This window comes from Triturus cristatus, chromosome 9 (genome assembly GCF_964204655.1).
Source record: "Triturus cristatus chromosome 9, aTriCri1.1, whole genome shotgun sequence".
Taxonomy (NCBI): Eukaryota; Metazoa; Chordata; class Amphibia; order Caudata; family Salamandridae; genus Triturus; species Triturus cristatus.
The window spans coordinates 20,395,920-20,415,399 of record NC_140592.1 but is presented as its reverse complement, the minus strand read 5'-3'; the positions used below and the strand labels follow the sequence as shown (position 1 = coordinate 20,415,399).

The 19,480-nt window shown below is 47.0% G+C and overlaps 1 protein-coding gene across 9 annotated transcripts in view; it reads right to left on the bottom strand.

The window, feature by feature from the left end:
• SETD5 (SET domain containing 5) overlaps nt 1-19,480 on the bottom strand; it is a 351,936-nt gene that overhangs the window by 266,310 nt on the left and 66,146 nt on the right. For 8 of the 9 annotated variants that reach the window (XM_085624253.1, XM_085624258.1, XM_085624255.1 and 5 more), the window contains exons 2-3: nt 13,977-14,035; nt 9,230-9,307 (exon numbers count right to left, since the gene is read on the bottom strand). The gene's annotated coding sequence lies outside the window, so the exon portion shown is untranslated. The remainder of the gene's footprint in view (nt 1-9,229; nt 9,308-13,976; nt 14,036-19,480) is intronic. The other variant, XM_085624252.1, reaches the window with a different exon arrangement.

Below are 19,480 nucleotides of genomic sequence, written 5' to 3'. Positions count from 1 at the left end.
AGGCGATGGGGCCAAATGGAATCCCGGTGGAGTTCTATAAGAACGCTACCCACGTAGTCCCGCACCTATTGGCCATGTACAAAGACAGCCTATCGGCGGGGACCCTGCCCCTAGACCAGAGAAGGTCTACCATAGTGGCGATCCCGAAGCCTCACAAACCTGCGCATGAATGCGCTTCCTATCGCCCAATCTCGTTGCTAAATGCTGAGGCGAAAATCCTGGCAAAGGTGCTGGCGACAAGGCTGCAGCCCTACCTTTCAACCCTGATACACCCGGACCAATCCGGGTTTATGCCTCATCGAAATACCGCCCTGAATATACGGCGGCTCCACGGGATTCTTGCGCGCCGCTCCTCGATAGAGGAAGACGCGGCCATCCTCTCACTAGACGCACGGATGGCGTTCGACCGGGTGGAGTGGCCATTCCTCTTTGCCGTTCTTCGCCACGTAGGACTCGGCCCAAGATGTGCGCATGGATTCAGCTTTTGTATACCGAGCCACTGGCACAGGTGGTGGTCAACGGACATATCTCAGACCCCTACCCGTTGGGGCGGGGGACGCGACAGGGCTGCCCTCTTTCCCCACTCCTTTTTGCGCTGGCTCTGGAGCCGCTGGCGGCCTGGTTGCGGCAGGACCCGGTGATCCGGGGGCTCAGGTGGACCATGGGATGGGAGGACCGCATCTCCCTTTATGCTGACGACATCCTGCTCTACCTGGCCTCACCGGCGCAATCGATCGCCTGTCTCTTGGACATCTGTGCGTCGTACGGAAGGGTGTCCGGCTATGAGATAAACTGGGAAAAATCGATTATATATATGCTCCGAGGATCGCCGCCTCGGCTCCCGAGGGGATGCGAGATCCGGGTGGTGGAGGACGGGTTCAGATACTTAGGAATCTATGTGACCACTGATAGGGACAGATTTGTGGCTGAAAACCTAACAAAGCCCCTGCATAGGTTTCGTAGCGACGTCAAGCACTGGCGTTCCTTACCCTTGACTCTGCTCGGGAGAGCCGCACTCTTCAAAATGAAGGCTCTCCCTAGATTTTTGTACCTACTTCAAAATACACCCTTCCCGGTGCCGCCGACGTATTTCGCCGCCATCAACGCGGAGGTCACCAGCCTATTGTGGGAAGACAAGACGCCGCGGATAGCACTCCATAAGCTCACCAGGGGGTGGTACAACGGAGGTATAGCCCTCCCAGACATAAGACTGTACTATTGGGCATCGCAACTTACGGTGATAAATCAGTGGCTGCATGTACATGGGGAGGACCCGGCGTATCGTATGGACCGGCAGCTGCTGGGGGCCGGGGGGGGTCATGGGAGCGCTATACAACTACAGGAGGGGCCGCTGCCCCTCGGGTCCCACGGCGCACACCCTCCAGATATGGTTTGTGGCGCAGCGGGCTCTGGGCTGGGCCGGGAAAATAACCCAGGCCACACCGTTATGGGAGGCAAAACAGTTGGGGGTGTTGCGCACTACCAAGGGGTTCCATCAATAGGACCTAATTGGCATCTCCAGGGGCGGTGACCTTTGGAAAAAGGGAGAACTGGTTACGTTTGCCCAACTGCAAGCAGATTTCGACCTGGACGACACCGAACGTTTTAGGTACATGCAAATTCGTCACGCACTCCAGGCGGCGGTCCAGCCCGGGACCCGGCTTCCGGAGTCGTCCCATTGGAAGACCGGCTCCTCACGGAACACCTGACACAAAGGGCGACCTCCCTGACATACCAAAAAATGATAAACAACCGGCCAGAACCGTTTGCAGCCCTTAAGTGCAGATGGGAGTCTGAGCTGGGAGACTTTGCCGAAGCAGACTGGCAGGCGGCGCTTTCCTCCCATAGGGAAGTGGGCAGATCATCCAAACTGCGGCTGATCCAACTTAAAATCCTGAACCGCACATACTACACCCGTACACTCCTATTTAAACTTCACCGAGCGGACTCCCCACTATGTCTCAGGCACTGTGGTATGGAAGGAACCCTTTTGCACACCCTCTGGGAATGCCCAGCCATAACTCTGTACTGGAAGGGAATAATGCGCACACTCTCCCAGGTAACCAAGGTTCCGACGCTCCCGGAGCCCCGGAGGTGTCTCCTCAACGTTTGGGAGCAGACTAATCTCAATAGAGTGACACGACTCTGGGCAACACTGGGACTCATGTTGGCGAAACGCAATATAGCCCAGGGTTGGGGATCTAGGCAAGCGCCGACCCTCGCTCAATGGTCCCAGGATATGGACTCCACAATGGTGATCGAAAAAACTGTATATATTCATAGGGGTTGCCCCAAAAAATGGACTCGGGTGTGGGGTGGGTGGAATGCCTACAGGGGAAATGTATGTGAGCCCCCTCGTGATATTTCAGACGCTGAGTTAAGTGATAATGATTAGACGATCTATCGCACGTCTGCAGAACAAGATGTACACTGTCATACGATGCAGAAGGGGAGCTCTTGTTTTTTCCAGACTGTCATGAAAGCCTAGCTACACTCTCGATGGGTTGGAATATGCTGAACTTTCTGCCAATGTATGTTGCTTTATGTTTTAAAAAATCAATAAAAATATTTACAAAAAAAACAAAGATGGAAGCCATAGACGCACCGGTTTTGCAGCTGTGGTCTCTTCTACCGATGTGGGGGTGTAGCACTGACAGACAACTCCCAAAAGGTGAGGGAACATTGCCTGGAGTCCAATCTGAAGGAGGACTTATTGGACTGCCCTGGATGCCAAGACATCCTGCCTATGAGCAAGGGAAGGAAGCACCAAACTTGCAGCAGCTGCTGATTGTTTATGGGACTGCCATAATTGACTCTTGAGTAAGATCCATCCAACAGACGTGCTAATCAAGGGGGGGGTCAAAGGAATCACAGTACTGCCCCACTGGGTAGAGCGATCTTCGTTGGTTATCCATGCTGTAGCTACCAAGGCATCTGGAGCGGAGTGTCCGTGGTAGGCCTGACTAGCATGTCCGACCAAAGCTGGGTTAAGCGCCTGCTGGTGGCAAGTGTGCCGGCGACATTTTTCAAGTATGTTGCTTGGTTATGACTAGTCATCATACCCAATGAATAGAGAGGTGCCCCTCGGGTGCCTCGTGAGGCGTTGCATTGCGCCACGCCAAAGAATCGTCATCTGTGAGAGTGTAGCAGTTGCACTCAAGAAACACCAAGTACTTACTGAGTGTCGGAACGAGCCACACCATGAGTCAAGTAACCACTGGAACGTCTGAGTGAGCTGTGATCTACAGCCAGCTACTCATAAGACAAAAGACGCCACCAACAAAAGCCTTGACGCATGCTGCCACACACAGACAGATGTTGTGCAGCTCTTTTGAAGACTGCTGTGCGCAACCCGTGAGCTTCCTGCTACCAGCGAGATTCCGCTGCAGTGGGAGGGCCGAACTAAGCCCGGCACTGTTCCTATGAACTAGATGAGTGGCCAAAAACAGGGTGGAGCAAGAGTTGCACTTATAGAAATTAGCTCAACCTCTGAGCCTTGAGGAGGAAAACCCAAAGGAACGGGTGGAGGGGTTCACTTGCTCAGTCTGCAGAGGAGTCGAAAGGCACAGACTTGCACCTGTGAATTTGGGATTCGTGTTTTACTGAATGTGCGGTGGAATTCGAGGTTGAGTGTGTAATAAAGTATGTGTCTTTTCTAAAAGAGAAACAATGGGCTGAACATTGATCTTATTGTGCTGCTGTGGGGGGTAGTAGTGATCCCGGAGCTTGAGTACCCCCACACTAACCTCCCAGAGAAGCTTGTGAGTGCTTGCCATCACTAGGAGGTAGAGTCAAGTGCTGAAAGTGATGTGCATGCCACAGTTTGTAGAGTCATAGTAAAACAGGCCTGTGGCAGAAGTGACAAAAAGCCTCTTCGCACCACAGTTGTGGCCCAGGACCCCGCCTGCCCCGTGGCCTCCTGAAAGGGGTCTGACAAATATTATAACATTGGCAGATTTGTTGGACGCCTACAAATCAAAGGCTGATATTGCACAGAACTTTTCAAAATAATCTCAAGAATGCACCCTACCACCTTGCTGCCATCAACCAGGGCACATACCGCGCTCCCGAAGATCCGGGCTATGCCATGTACAGGTGGCTGCTACCGGGCGGAGCATACACCGGAGCCCTCTATGCTCATCCCAAGACGCTCCACTTAACCGGCCCCACCATGCACTCGGTCCAGGTCTGGCATTCTGTAAACAGGAGTTTAGGCTGGGACCGTAAGCGGACGCTAGCTACCCCACTGGTGGGATTCAGAGCGACTGGGTAGTTTACACTCCTCCAAGGGTTTTGATAAATGGGACCTTATTGGTATCTCCCGAATCGGTAATCTCTGGGTTAAGGGTGATGTGCTTAACTTTGTCCAGTTTCAACAGTACAAGCTCGCGGGTACTGAATACATCCATTTCCTGCAGGTCCGGCATGCCCTAACCACGACCTTAAAGAGGGGCTTCTCCCTCCCAGAGTCATCCCCGCTGGAGGACAGATTGATGGATGGGCTGCTCCTGCGGAAAGCCATCTCTCTAACCTACAAAAAGCTAGTTAATAACACACCTAATCTGCTAGTTGCATTGCAGGAGTCGTGGGAGAGGGACGCCTTGCTGCTTGATGTTGAGGAGTGGAGAGAGGCAGTGGCCACCCCTAGAGAGGTGGCAATCTCTGCCCGTCTTTGCCTGGTGCAACTGAAAATTCTCCACAGAACCTACATCACCGGGCCTCAGTTGGTCCGAATGGGACGGGGAGAGTGTGCAGACTGCAGACGACAGTGTGGACACGTCGCCAACCTCATGCATATTCTCTGGGAGTGTGAGCAGATACAAAGATACTGGAGAGGGATACATGTAGTCATGAGGGAAGTCCTTCACAAAGATATTCGCCCAGAGGTTAAGAGGTGTTTTCTAAATGTGTGGGAACCCACTGACTTGACGGGGGCAGAGAGACTGTGGGTCACTCTGGGAGCCGCTGTAGACAAGAGAGACATTGCCCAGCTATTGGGGAGGGGGGGGGGGGGGGGCTCACCCCCTTCTCTTGCCACGTGGAAGGCAAATCTTGATTGGTGCATGTTCAGGGAAAACACAGTCTACTTGGCGAGAGGCTGCCTCCAAGTGTGGTCCCGCGTGTGGGCCAAATGGAACACATGCAGGGGAGATATATGTAGCATTGAGGATGAGTCTATATCCCCTTAATGACTTTCCACATCCAAGTGCTGTATTATTGTAATTGACTATGAATCACAATTGAAATGCTGTATTGCTCGATTTCGTGTATATTTTCCATGTGAAATGCAGACTGTTGTTTTCTGTTATAAAATTCAATAAAAAGATAATAAAAAGAAAAAAAAAGAAAGCACCCTAGGCAACCCACAGAATTATTGGTAAAATTCACAGTGGGTGGCAGTGGTGGGGTAGTAACAGGAGGATTGCATCAACCAGGCAGCTAATCATTGATCTTCATTGGGAGGAGTAAGTCAAGGGCTGGCTAGGGTTCTATTAAACCTCAAATGTACCTAGTGTGAGCAGGTTACTTGGTCTCTCTCTAAAAAACCTCCTGTCAATCAAGATGTGCCACGATGGAGGAGACAGTCACAAAGAGCACCATTAATCAAGGGCCACTTGTACTTTCAGTGCTTCAGTCAGTCATTTTTTTGGGAATGCTTAAGCTTGGAAGAAGGATGGAATAGTTATAGAATCAGGACAACGTTCCCCAGACAAGGACATGAGGTCTATGTCAGGGATCGTGGTTAAGCAGTCAACACTTCCAAGATCAGAGATTTATGTATAGGCGTGCTAAGTGTATGGAGAGGGTCACAACACCGGCTCGCCCTCTTGGTTGTAAAGGCTATGAAAGAGCATCAGCACCCAGAGGGTGTTTGTTGATGGTTCCCGTGTGTCCTGGGCCAGCTCAGTGTCAAAATGTCCCCCATATCCTCCCTTCCAGTGAGCTGGCAGATCAGGTTACTTTTCCTGTAGGAGAAATTCAGCTTCTCAAGCAGACTGGTCATTTCTTTCCCTCTACAGGTCCAGCAGTAAGGAGACTCAACAAACATCAAAAACTTGATCCCCATCTGGAAGGAGAATGGCAGCCTAGCAGCACTTCCACTCTTGCCCCTTATGTGGGTCTCTACCATGCACGAGTATACAAGTCCTCCTTGGTAATGAGTTGAAACATTGAAATACAGTCCGAGGAGGCCATCCACTACCCCTTTTCTGAGGGCCAAGCCAGACAATCAGGACATTTCCACTTTTTGGATGTCTGGAAGATCTTTAAAATCCACAAAATGCATACTTCTGGCATGCATCATGGCTGTCCCTCATTGGACCAGTTCAGTCTGGTTCAAGTAGATGTGAGATGGCTCACGACTAAGAAATCATCTATCAGAAATATGAAAAGGAGAGATGTAAGCTTCGCTCTGGCAAAGGTGCTCCATAAAAGAATTGTGCCTGGAAGTGGTGAGTGGGACAGAAGAGGCATACATGCTTGTTCCAAAGTCCAACCAGTCAACAAGCATTTGCAATGCAATAGGTCTCGCATTACTGAAAGTTTAAGCTACTGGAGTTGCAAACAATAATGCAATGGCAATTGCTCAAACTTTCAGTAATGCGAGACCTATTACAATGCAAATGCTGCTTGTTTTTTTTAAAACTACGCACTGTTGGCTTACATGTGCAAGGAACTTTAGGAAGATGTCAAAACAACCAAATTGAAAATGCGACTTATGCCTGTCAGGGAGACGAGCTCTTTAACAGGTATGTTTTTAGGCCCTGCTGTCCGATTAACACAAAACATATCTACGCCAAGCAGGCAGAAAGCAAGCCCTAACTCTTTAATATCACACAGAATCCTTTCCGCGATGTTTACATTTTTATATATTTTATGAATTAATAAATGCTTTTATTTCTCTGTGTCAAGGTGTTTTTAGCTTCTAAAGGCTTTGAAAGAAGCTATGGATAAAATAAACTTAAAACATATGGTAGGGGCACTGTGAGAGAAGTGTCAGCTACAATTTGTAAAATGTCCTGGCTTAGCGACCTGTTAGTGTCCAATGACTGCTAGCAGCCTTTGAGGGTCGCTAAAGTAATATTTGTGCTTTAGGGAATGCATTTGCGTAAGCTCACCCTACATCCCTTAACGTCGCTGCTGCCACGTTTTGTTATATAGCGCTTAACCAGCATTAGAGTGCTTTATACAAGCACTAGGTTACGTTACAGAAGTTCAGATTCATGTCTACAGGCACAGGTAGATTAAGTATTTTGCCTGGAATCACAGGATGTGGAGCAGACACCAGGACTCGAACCTGGTTCCCCAGCTTCAGAGTTGGCAGCTGTGGCCATGAGGCCACATCCAGTTTGTGCTGAAAGAGGCCCTCACGGTGACCTGTCAGTGATAGAGCAGTATACTCGGACAGAAGGATTCTGTTAAGTGACTCTTGAAAACAAGCCTGACGGCTGTCTGCTGCAGAGTGAGCCTAACGCGAATACTATTAAATACACAAGCATTTGCAGTGCAATAGTTCCCGCATTAGCGAGAGTTTAAGCTTTGGCATTGTAAATGGCAATGCCTTTTATTTATCTGTTTTGATAATTAATGCATAAATAAAAGACATTGCCATTTACAATGCGAATATCTCAAACTCTTGTAAATACAAGACCCATATTTCATTTCAAAGAAGCGGCCGCCATAGTCCCTGGCTGCTTGGAAAGTGAAAGCGTGCATGGCCAGCAGAATGTTACAGGAAAGCATGGCGTGCCTGCAGTAGGAGAAAGCCATTAAAGAAAATAGTACTTACAGACTAAACAAGACATACCGTGTAACAACCGGAGTAAAAGGGCCAGGTCTCATTGGAGGTTACAAATGAAGACAAGGTGGTACTAAGGAGGGACTAACTAGCCTATTAACGAATCAGAAGCCAGCATTTACGAAGGACAATGACGCAAGCCAATGACAAATATAGGCGGAGAGTGGGCGGGGCTTCAAGTCCATACTCTAATACAGCCTGTCTCGCAAAGCAGCGCATGCGCTGCCCCGGCTCGACCTAAAAACCATTTTGTGCAAAACAGTGTTTCAATGGACTCCAGCACTCCGTTATTAAGGCATACTCAAGAACACACCACACATGAGCAGGGAGCTTCCCCACATGTCCGAAACATCATGAAGGCAAAGGACCACAGTTCATGGATACCTGTACACCCCAGAGAGGTAAAAATAAAAAGGCCTATGCCCTTGACCAGAGACTATGCCGACACCACGTTCAGTCTCAGTCAACAGGCTAGAGGGCAGTAGTCACTATCGCAAAGTAAAAGAGTGGGCAAAAAAAAGAAAAAAAGCACTGCCTCGCTTTGTCAACGCTAAGCAGGAGGCAAGACTAGCTTTGACAAAACCAGATAGGCTATTTTAGGTGTACAGAAAGTACTTTTAAAAACTTCCAAGATAGCAAGTGGATTGTCCGATGCTGCATGTGCTGCAGTTTTGAAATTAAAGAAAAAAATGTTTTATATATATTCTAGACGGCTGCTGCGTATCATGCGATGTAACAACTCAATACGTTGTGTCAACACAATGCGGCAACCAGCTTGCAAGTATAGTAAAAATGTTCTGGCCGCCACTATTGTCTGTACCAATACCCATGAATTTAAAAGCCTACAGCAAAGTCAATAGTGGCTACCCAATGACAAGAGGGGTGATAAGAGAGTAAAAAAAAAGTTTATCAACATTAGCAGCAGAAAGATACATAAGGCAACGAAACAAAAAACATGGTGGGTGAGCTATGGTCAAGGGCTAGGACAAACAGTAGGGAAGAAAGCAGCCAATTTAAAACTACAATATTAAAGTAAGCACGAGGGCCACCCAATGAAAGAAAAAGTAAAGAATTTAGTGCTGCCTGCAAGAGACAGCAAAAGCTGTCCGCAGCAAGACTATAAAAAACTGGAGAACCTCCAGTGGGCCTGTGGGTTTGCAATCTAATAGAAGTGATGGGCTGGTAAGAAAATGGACAGGGGAAGGGCTGCCTAGCTTTTCCATGCCATGCAGAGGACTTTCATCCCAACACTTATTTAAGTATAATGAAAGACGTGATTAAAAACTAGGTCGAGTCTGTAAATCTGTGAAGCTGCCCTTAGACAATGCATCCTTAACAGGTAAACAAATGGATTTGTCATTCACATTTCAGGAGATCATGGCATGTACATAAAATGGAACGAATTGAGTGTTAAAATAAAAAAGCTCTTACCAGATCCAAGGCCTTGGACCCAGTACTGGGCACTTTGGAACCTGCATGGCCCAGCGTCAGGAACCCCTCTGCCATGCCCTAGGAAAAGAATACAAACATCAAATGAAGGAAAATGAAACTAAAACATGTCACCAAGTGGGTGTTTTGGACACACACATTGCCGAGACTGACTTTTAGTCACAGATAACTACTAAAGGTACACTGCACAACACTACATGAATTCAGACAAAGAACAAAGCATTTGAGGGAAATTCAGAATAAATTTGCTCACTTAAAAAAAAAAGAAAACATTTTAAACACATTTTAAACAGGGTAACAAACACGGCTATATTGAACATTCGTGTACATGGTAATGAAGCAGAGAATAATTTTGTCAACAATTCCAACCATGTTGCTGCTTCAGACTGTATGTACTTTAAGAGGCCAAATGGAGCACCAACTCAAGACAGAAAGAGTGGCAGAGGTTACCCAATAACCAATCAAGCAATTATGTAAACAATATATAGTAGGCGCCAAAGCAGCTCAAATGTAAGGTCTGCCCCACAATTCTACAAACATGTGACACAATCTACAGAGACCCCACAAGTGTGGGAAATGGGTCAGGTGATTTTCACAGCGGCTTTTAACTCTGTTCCAGATATGTACACTACGTCTAGAACAAGCAGTGGCAAAGCCAACAAGTCTGGCTTTGGCTACCAGCCTTTTGGCTTTGTCAATGCTCATCTGTTTTGCCATGGTTTGCGAAGTTCACAGCCTGTAACAATATTTTTTGAAAAAGCACAAATACAGGTTTGATTTTTGGGGGTTTTATTTAAACCTTGCTCAGTCTCAGACTCTGAAGGAGATTATGAGTCAGCCAATTGTGGAACAGGACCGACCCAGAACCCCGTCCTGTATGTTGTAATGGTCAGAAGAAATTATGAATAAGCCTAATAAAGCGGGCTTTTTGAAAGTCACTATATCAATATCTATATCTGAGACAGATCCTAGACCTCTGGTATCTAAATAGGTTTGTACGAACGCAACATTTCAAAATGACAACATTGCAAGAAGTGATGCCCCTCCAAAGAAGAGGAGACCCTGTGGCCACGTTAGACCTAAAAGAGGCCTATCTTCATTTACAAATGACCCAAAGGCACAAGAAATACCTCAGAATCAGCGTAGACGGAGTGTCCTACCAATTCAGAGCGCTATCCCCTGGGATAAAATCCACCAAGGGTGTTCACAAAATGCCTATCCTATGAAGAAAGGGTATACAGGTCTACCAATACCTGGATGACTGGCTAGTAAAGGAAACTCGAAACAAAAATGCCACAGAGATGGGCAGTCACCAGAATGCTCCAAAACCAAGGGTTTATCATAAAGAACAAAAAGACGTCACTACCAGTCAGTAATAGCAGAGCAAGCGCTCCTCTGCCAGAAGAGACAGTCTCTGACAGTGAGGACTGTTATGAAGCTGATGGGAATGATGGCTTCATGGATTCCCCTCATACCACATGCAAGACTACACATGCGACACATACAGAAATAAATCTGCATGAGATGATGGAGAGCTGGGAGGATCTAGTGGTTGTCACATCAAGGATTTAGAAGGAGATAGAATGGTGGAACCCAACACACGCAAGAATAGGGAGAGCTTTCAAGCTACCAGCTCCCACAGTGACCATAACGGATGCGTCCAACTAGGGTTGGGGAGCGCATACGGGGAATCTTAAGATCAGAGGTCTCCGGACTTCTGTGGAAATCGTGAAAAACAAACTATCCGGAACTAAAGACAGTCTTCCTAGCTTTGAAAGCTCTGCAGGGGCATGTAAAGGAACGGACACTCATAACACAACAAATAAGTTCTACCTCAACAAGCAAGGGGGAACAAAGTTGCTCCCACTGTGAAAACTAGCGCAGGAGACATGGAAGTAGGCGATATGCAAGGGCAGGGAAGACCGTACCGGCATTCCCTAGGGTGCACTCAACCAAAAAGAAGGATGCAACCCTGGCATTTTTAGTAAACGTACCACTTGCCGACATCTGCCTGGCTGCGACTCCGGCATCCCCACATACATTCCCTAAACACTACTGTGAGAACATCCATTTGAACAAAGAAGCAAAGGGGGGACAAAAAGCACTACAACACCTGTTGGTTAATTCACCCACATTGCAACCCATCCTTCCTAGGCAAGGAAAGACTGCTACGTAATCAGATGCACAGCATGTGAATCCAGAAAAGGAATCATGCTGCAAGACAAAATGGTTACTTACCAGTAAGGAGCAGTTTTGACGCATGATGAATTTTCTGGATTCAGACATTTGCTCGCCTGCTTCATATGATGTTAGCTGTTCCACTTTCAATTAGCAACATCCAAAGGGACTGCTAATGTTCCAACGTTATTACACTGAGGTTCAGAATAAAGCCTCGTCTGAGGAAAGGGAAACTTGCATTTCATATGGAGCTACGGAAAACTAGATACTCACCTACTCCTGGATTAAGGTCAGGAGATGACACGGGTCAGCAATCGAGGGAACAGAGGTGGAAGATCAAAAGCTGAAGCTAGACGCTACTCCGGTGAAGAGGATTCAGGATCACAATTTCACAATCTGCAAAGGTAGAAGCATTTTGGGACAAGTGGTTGCCGCACACTGCGGGCTCCTATGCGAGACTTCCCTGCCTCTCTTGAAGCTTTTAGCAAGAAGCTCAATGTGGACAAAGATTACTTAAAATTGCGTTCAAACTAAGGTTTGCAAAGTACATCTGCAACTCTCAATTGCTCCAGTCCATAACATTGCACTGAATGGGAACAAGCCATCTGCGGATTTATCTTCCAGCCACACAGTTTAGACAAAGGAGGGACTCTGCGTTAAAATGTGCTGGGTCAACCTGAGCAATGAGAGTGATCAGCAGGGAGGTTGTGATGCCTTTTCCTTCCGCGGACTAAACATTAAGACACACATTTAAAGTGGGCTAATGCCCCTGGAAGGCACAGTCTAGGGCTGAGAAGGGAGCCTAGCATTTCTTTTCCAACAAGCCCCTCTTACCTGGAACAGCTTTCAATGTTGCCAAAACAGAAGCAGCCATGACTAGCACTGCCTCGATATCTAGGCACGGTGAAGAAGGATCAGATATGGAAAGGTCCTGAGAAACAACTCCTAAAAGTTTGTTTAAAGCAGCATGAAACAGAGGCAGCAAACTGAGCAAAAAGATTACATCAACGGCAAATAAACATGAAGTATGAATAGCAGAACAAAGTTTTACAAAATTGTGAGGAACGTTATACTTTATTACTGTCTCAAGTTGTGTTTGGGGTGGTTTGGGGAGAGAATCGGAGGAGGATGCAAGATGGAAACTTGCCATAAAAATTCTAGAGAAGAACTAAGAGAAGGGGGGCAGAAACTTCATCTTGAACCAGTTAAAGAAGTGAATGCAGGCCTGCAGTCCTTGACCATCGCCACAACTGGTTGGTAGCAGAGGAATTGAACAAAGTACAAACGAGGTCAAAGACCTGGGTTTTTAGAGGATCGACACAGAGCCTTTCTTCCTGGTTGCACATTAACGCGCAAAGAGATTTTAGCACAAAGAAGCAGCAGAATTTCCTTTCAGGATCATGAAAGTCCTAGCAATACTGAAAAGATCACGCAAAGCTCATCCCTCGTCTACCAATGGAATTAGCAGTATCATTACAAATCCTCTGGGATTTAAGGAAAGCGGCTGTTCCACCTGCAGCACTCCTTGGGGAGGACACAAGATACTCTGCTTGTGCCATTGACTGCAAGAGCTGGAGTGGAACTCCTTAGTTACCATCTCTACTCGCTGTACTATGTAAACAAGGGGGGGGGGGGGGGGAAATCCGTCCACCTACCTGCGAAACACTGCCAAGCGCAAGGCCTACCTTTCACCGACACATGGATGCTGCCCTAAACCAGCCAATCATGGTTAGTGCCATTAGTAAGCACAGAAGATACTCACATAAAAGAAGGCCCAGCAGCTTATTCTCATAAGTGGTACTTAGAATCCTGGTCACACATTCATTACACTACACTTTTATCACAGGATATGGGATCATAGAAGGAAAATGAATATAGAGCAGAAACTAGCTCTCATTAGACCCTAGATGAATGAATTAAGAGGGAAACATCAATATGAATTGTATTATTTCTGACAAATTACAGATGAGTGAGAGTATGTGCATTTCTTCAGTCCAACACGGCAGAGCCCTGCTCCACATGCCAGGGTCTAGGAAATGGCTGTTACCCTACGCGCTTCCATTTTGGGTCTCATACGCATGTTCTGCACCCTGTATGGTGCCTTCTTGCTTTCCATCGATCACTGCTCTGTTCCTTCTGTCCACAGCTGGTTATCTGCAGTCTGGCTACCGACACCAGCAGAGAGAACCGCCCTCCCACCTCCTTCTCAATCAATACTTCGCAAGACTCGGCGCTCTGCTGGCAGCCAGATAGGTCGACTGCCCTGTTCTTTCTATGTGATTTATCAGACAGCGCTAAATCTGGGGACCAACCACTAAGCAGCCCGTCTCTGCTCACCATACTTGAACTAAGCCCCTTAGCTGTCTAAACCAAATCACCCCACCTCCCCTCTGTTCAAGCCTTCGTTCTCCATGTCTACACAGAAAGACGTGCTGCTATCAGAATAGGGTCATCTAGCCACCCTTAAAGGGTCTCACGACCAGCTGCATACACCAGACGTTCAATGGACACAGGCACACAAAGCATGAGGCGCTGGTTGCTTATTGATTACCTTTACACTGGCCAGTTGTTGTGAACTTCCGATTGTCTATCTTGTGTGTTCTTGGAAATCTGACAAAAGATGGAACAAATGAAAGTGAGGATTGCACACAAAAATGGGAGAATAATTAGTCTGATAGTAACACTTTTGCTCGGCCACCTCAAACACAAACACCTGCATTATATGGGCCTCGACATCACGTGGTGCTGAGCTGCTAAATAAACCATCTCCTGTTTTATAACCATTGGGTGCTTCACAGCTTCCCTTAAGGATCGATGGATAGATAGATCTATAGATAGATATACACACTGGAAAAAAAACCAAAGGTTAAAATAGCATTCCATGCCCAGTGTTGTGATCTGTCACCGTGTGCTTCTCATGACTCCCCCGCGCAATCCCATGATCACTCCTCCTTTTGTATGTAGATCGCAAGGACAAAAGTTATTTTAAAATGCAGGTGAACAACCCCAGCATCAGATATCCTAAAAACATGAAACATTTTCATAGCAGGGAACTGAAGTTATGATCGCATTGTAAAGCCCTCCTTACATAACCACCCCACTTGGTTAGTAGTGTTTTGTTTAAAAAAATGTGCCTTTCAGGCATCAGACTGCGAGAGTATTTTCCTATATTAGGCACCGTCTCCCTCCAACACAAAACCTCTCTCTCCAACTACCCAGTGAAGATGTTCACAATATTAAAGGAGTCAAGCTATAAATTAGCTTTATCCTGTCCCCAGCTTTCACGTCAAGTTTGCTGCCCTCTTACTTTGTTGCCAATGACTTTGGAACCATTTGACGAATCTCCATAACACTTTCCAAAAAGCTGATACTTTCTGACTACTTTGTGCATGGAACGTTTCGGCGGTCATCCATCAAGTGGGGCCCAAAATGCAAAATCTTCATTTGTTTTTGACAGACTACCCTAAAATTGGCTACTGCAAAAACTGGTTTATGGAATTAAACCACATTTGGCATGAAGCTATATCTGCGTCCGCAGATTGTGGCTTTTTTTTCCCCATTAATGGCCCCAAGGACTCTATTCCCCAAGACCGGCACACCAGCTATGCCCCGGGGAGCCCAATCCTGGGATATAGCGGTTTCCCTGCCTGCACCGGAGCGAGCAGGGAAACCAGCGTCTGCTGCCACTTGGGGGAGGGGTGGGCATTTTCAAAACACCTGCAAAGCAGTGCTAACACAAAGTCTGCTCCCAACAGGAGCGAGCTTTGAAAATGCTTTTGGCCAATGGGACCATACTTTTGATCCATTGTCATGCCTGCACTGAAGCGGGCCTGGGAAACAGATCGAAATACTGATCCCACCCGGAGGGAGCAGCATTAGTAGCTGCTCCCTCCAGGTGGGAGCAATGCCGGCTATCCCTGCATGCGGGGAGCCGGCTGAGGCCGCGGGGCACTTGAGGCCCCAGCTGCGGCCTGGTAAAAAAAAAAAAAAAGCACAGGGGGAGGGGGGCATCAGTCGTTCGGGGAGAGGGGCCACACGCCCCCCCCCCCCCCATCATCCATTTTATGTACATAAATGAACCAAAGGGATAGGGTCCCGAGGGCCTAACAAGACTCAGGGAACTGGGCAGTATTGGCCCCCTTCCCTTTATTTTTTAGTGAGGGCCCCGGTCAATTGGGTTACTATGGTATAACAAGGCTTGGGGAGGGAGCTGGGTGTCCACCCTCCACTTTGAGAGAAGTGTCCCTGGATGGGGTTCACACGGCCTAACAAGGCTCGGAGGGGAGGCCACACGCCCCCCCCCCTCCCTTAAAAATAAATAAGGGCCTGGGGGATGGGATCCCCAGTGCCAAATGAGGATTGAGGCCACACAGCCCCCCCTGCCCTTTAAAATATATTAATGGCCCTGGGATGGGGACCCCCGGGCCATACGGCCTCCTTCCCGTTTAAAAAAGAAAAAAGGGGGCCTGGGAAAGGGGATCCCTATGGCTAGACTATGTGGTCAGCCCCCCACCGCACATGGCCAAAGGCCGTGCGCAGCATAGGGCTGGCCGCATGCTAATTATTACTTTACGTTAAAAGCCCTAGAAATTCACTAAAAGAAAAAAAGAAAGGTTAAAGTAACGCTATAGTAAGTGTGATTAAAAAGGTCTTTTTTTTTTAACTTAGAAATTAACAAAAGAAACAAAGGTTAAAGCAACTTTATAGATTGGTGAATTTGTCAGTGACATTAACATTTTGAACTACTAAAAAAAATGTTTTACTAGTTATACTTAGCAGCGCTGACTATAACTTGCATGCCCAACATGCACTGCTAACGACCTCACATGACAACAATACAGACATGTTCTGACATCACTGATGAAATCTCAAATGACATTGAGGACTGAACAAAGTGTGCAGGATAGGTTACCTTTCATCTGTGGTTCATAGTCAATATGAACTTCGCTACCCATGCAGTGTATGTTATCGGGTCAATGGTGCACATAACACAAGTATGCTTTACCTGTGGGGGTTGTATGTATGATAGCAGAAATAATATCATATTATTCAGAGTCCTTTTGCGCTTACTTTCATAGCTCTAATGCTATAGCTGTTTATAGAGCATAGTATACAAAAGAAGCTAGGATAATCTCAATTATGTAATTAGAGATATCAGTGATGTCATAGTTGATGTCATAGAACAGGTCATGACTGATGTCATGCGTGAGGTCATAAGCAGTAAATGGCATGGGCGCAAGTTATAGTTAGCAATGCTAACTATAACTGGTAATTTTTTTTTTTATTCAAAACGGTAATGTTTTCGCTGACAAACTTACCCAACTATAATGCAATTTTAACCTTTGTTTTTTGTCCAGTGAATTTCTAAGGTTTTTTCTTCCTTGAAACAAAAAGAACTGTTTATCACACCTAACTAACAGTTTCAGTGCATGCATGTGTGTGTGTATATATATTGGTTTCCACTTCAATTATCATCGGCTGTTGAGTGCGCTTTCGGGCCATATGGGGGGGGGGGAGGGGGAGAGAGGGAGTGAGGGAGTGAGGGAGTGAGGGAGAGAGGGAGAGAGGGAGAGAGGGAGAGAGGGAGAGAGAGAGAGAGAGAGAGAGAGAATATATATATAGGTGTGTGTGTAAGTATATGTGTGTATAAAGATATATGTGTGTGCACGCACACATCAATCGTAATAGCCTACTGTGATTACCTTCACCCAATCTTTATCTCCCTCTCTGCCCATTTCCTCTCCCTCCTCACCACCAACACCCCACCCCCCTCCTGCCACAATATACGATATAAATCAGAGAGACCCCAGCCTGACGCTTGATGCAGCCAGGGGCCAAGATATGCAGGAGCCGAGCTGATGAATTTTGTGGGAGGCGGAGAGAGAAAGGCTTGCAGACACGATAAATCTCTGGGGGCTTCTGCGAAACCGAAGCACACCTGTAATTCTACTGGGGAGGGGGCGAGGGGCACTGCAGATGTACAGCAGACTGCGGTGCCAACGAAAGACTGAAGCTACAGGAAAAAGAATGGTGCCTGCTGGGAAACACCAGTAAGTTCTATTGAAAAATATGCATTTTGTATTTAACATTTTTATCGCAAGTATATGGTGGCATTTTATTTTATTTTATTTCAGTGGCACATTGTTCAAAGGACAAAAATCTAATTTTTTCACAGGGTTACTACGACCACATCAATTGGCCATCCGGGAATACAGAGTGCATGGTCCCTGACGTCATGAACTGCAGTCATTCTAGGTAACCACCAGCCCAGTGAGTCATAAACCATTACTGAAAGGCATGGCCAAGCTCCCAGTGGAAACCGCAAGGCAACTACAAGTAGGAGAGCTGGTGTGGGGTTCGCATAGAGTGGGGGTAGGTGGGCGGAGCACGTTTGGAGGGGTTGCGCTTGTGCGGCTCTACGTCTGTTGTTGCAGGTGAGGGCTGAAGAGCTCGTATAGTTGAGACGAAGGAATTATCCATGCTTCCCCAACAAAGAACGGCATAGGCGGTCTCTCCTTGCAAGCCTTCTCTACGGTCACGGCTTGCAGATGATGCGAACAGCCTCAATTCGATGAAGGAATCCTTTTGTGGCATGCTGGTCATTTCTGCAGCTCAGAATTCCTTAATGAATGCCCAAAATACGGAAGGGTGTGAGAAAGGTCTCCTTTCGTAACTGAGACCGTGATCTCTCATGTTGCTGCCAGTGCTTGAAGTTCAACAGGAGAACCCAGCTTCCATGCCTAAAGGGTCATGAACGCATCTACAGGTTCTGCAATTATGGCTCGTAAAGTCACACAGTGATCTGCCAGCCTCAAAAACACAGTTTGCCCAGTTTCCATTTTGGCTTCTCAATATTATCTTGCTCACGCCCAGGCCGTGCCTCCCCTAGTTGATGCCAAAGGGGTTTTTCCTACGTCAACAAGGACAAAGTACTACCCTGGAATAGGGAAGGGAAACCTGAAGGAGCAAGATAATGATGCTTCTCACTGTCCTGCTCAGACACGAAAGCAGCCTGCCAGGGCTTCATTGTGATCACAGGTAGATAACTTTCTGCTGTTGAGCCTTCCAAGCATCACAAACAGCCGCCATCTTGTCATGGTCTCGATTACACATATGCAGTAATATAGAAACCGCTTTTATGCTGCATAAGGATCCTCTGATTTGGATATCTCCACCAGGACCGTTTCTCGAAGTGGTAGTTCTTTGTGTATGACCGCATCCAAGAGGCAGCTCTTTGTGGGGAAAGAGACCAAGTGTACCTGCATGCCTTTCGGGACTAGACCATGTGGGTTCAAAACGTGCTGTGGCTACTCACCATGTGTGCTGGTGCTATGTGGGCTGCACTCAGTCAGGAAATGGGTCAATTAATATGGTTTTTGTTAGGGCCTTCCTGTTAAGTTCCAGATCTAGTGCAGTGCGCATGTTGTTAGAGAGAACTGTGAGAATGTCAGTCATCTCAAGTAGGCAGCACTAGCGTATGACGCACCCCACAAATTCCCAAAATAAAGACAGGTGCATATGCATCACGTTGAAGGTATTTGAAGTATATCAACTGGAAAGGACATCTGCACTGTTAGGGTAACTGCATTGTGATCAGTCAAACGTGCAACAAATTTGCCCCAGAACACTAACAATAGAGGTGAGCGAGGAGCATGTCCCATTGGTCACAGCATTACCTGAAGTAGGGGCCACACAGAGCCCTGGCTTGTCCTTACAGCTCTGTTTATAGTGCTTAATGGAGCTCTTTGTAAGGTTACACATGTCCACAAACCCTGTGAAACGTATGGTCCAGGGCACGTCTGCTTGTGGTGTGTATGGGTGGGTGAGTATGGGGCGGGGGTTCAGGTTAGAAGGGAGGCAAGGGCCTAAAGGATTGCCCAGACATTGTTTCCAGAAAATAATGCAATGGTTGTCTTTTCTTGGTTTGCTTACCTGGGGCACCTGTCAGACATTCCCTAAAGTCATATGAGATATAGGTTCAACGGTGATCTGAAGACATTTTATAGAAAAGGTAGCTAAAAAAAGATAGCTTGGAATCGGAAAGTGGAAAAGGCT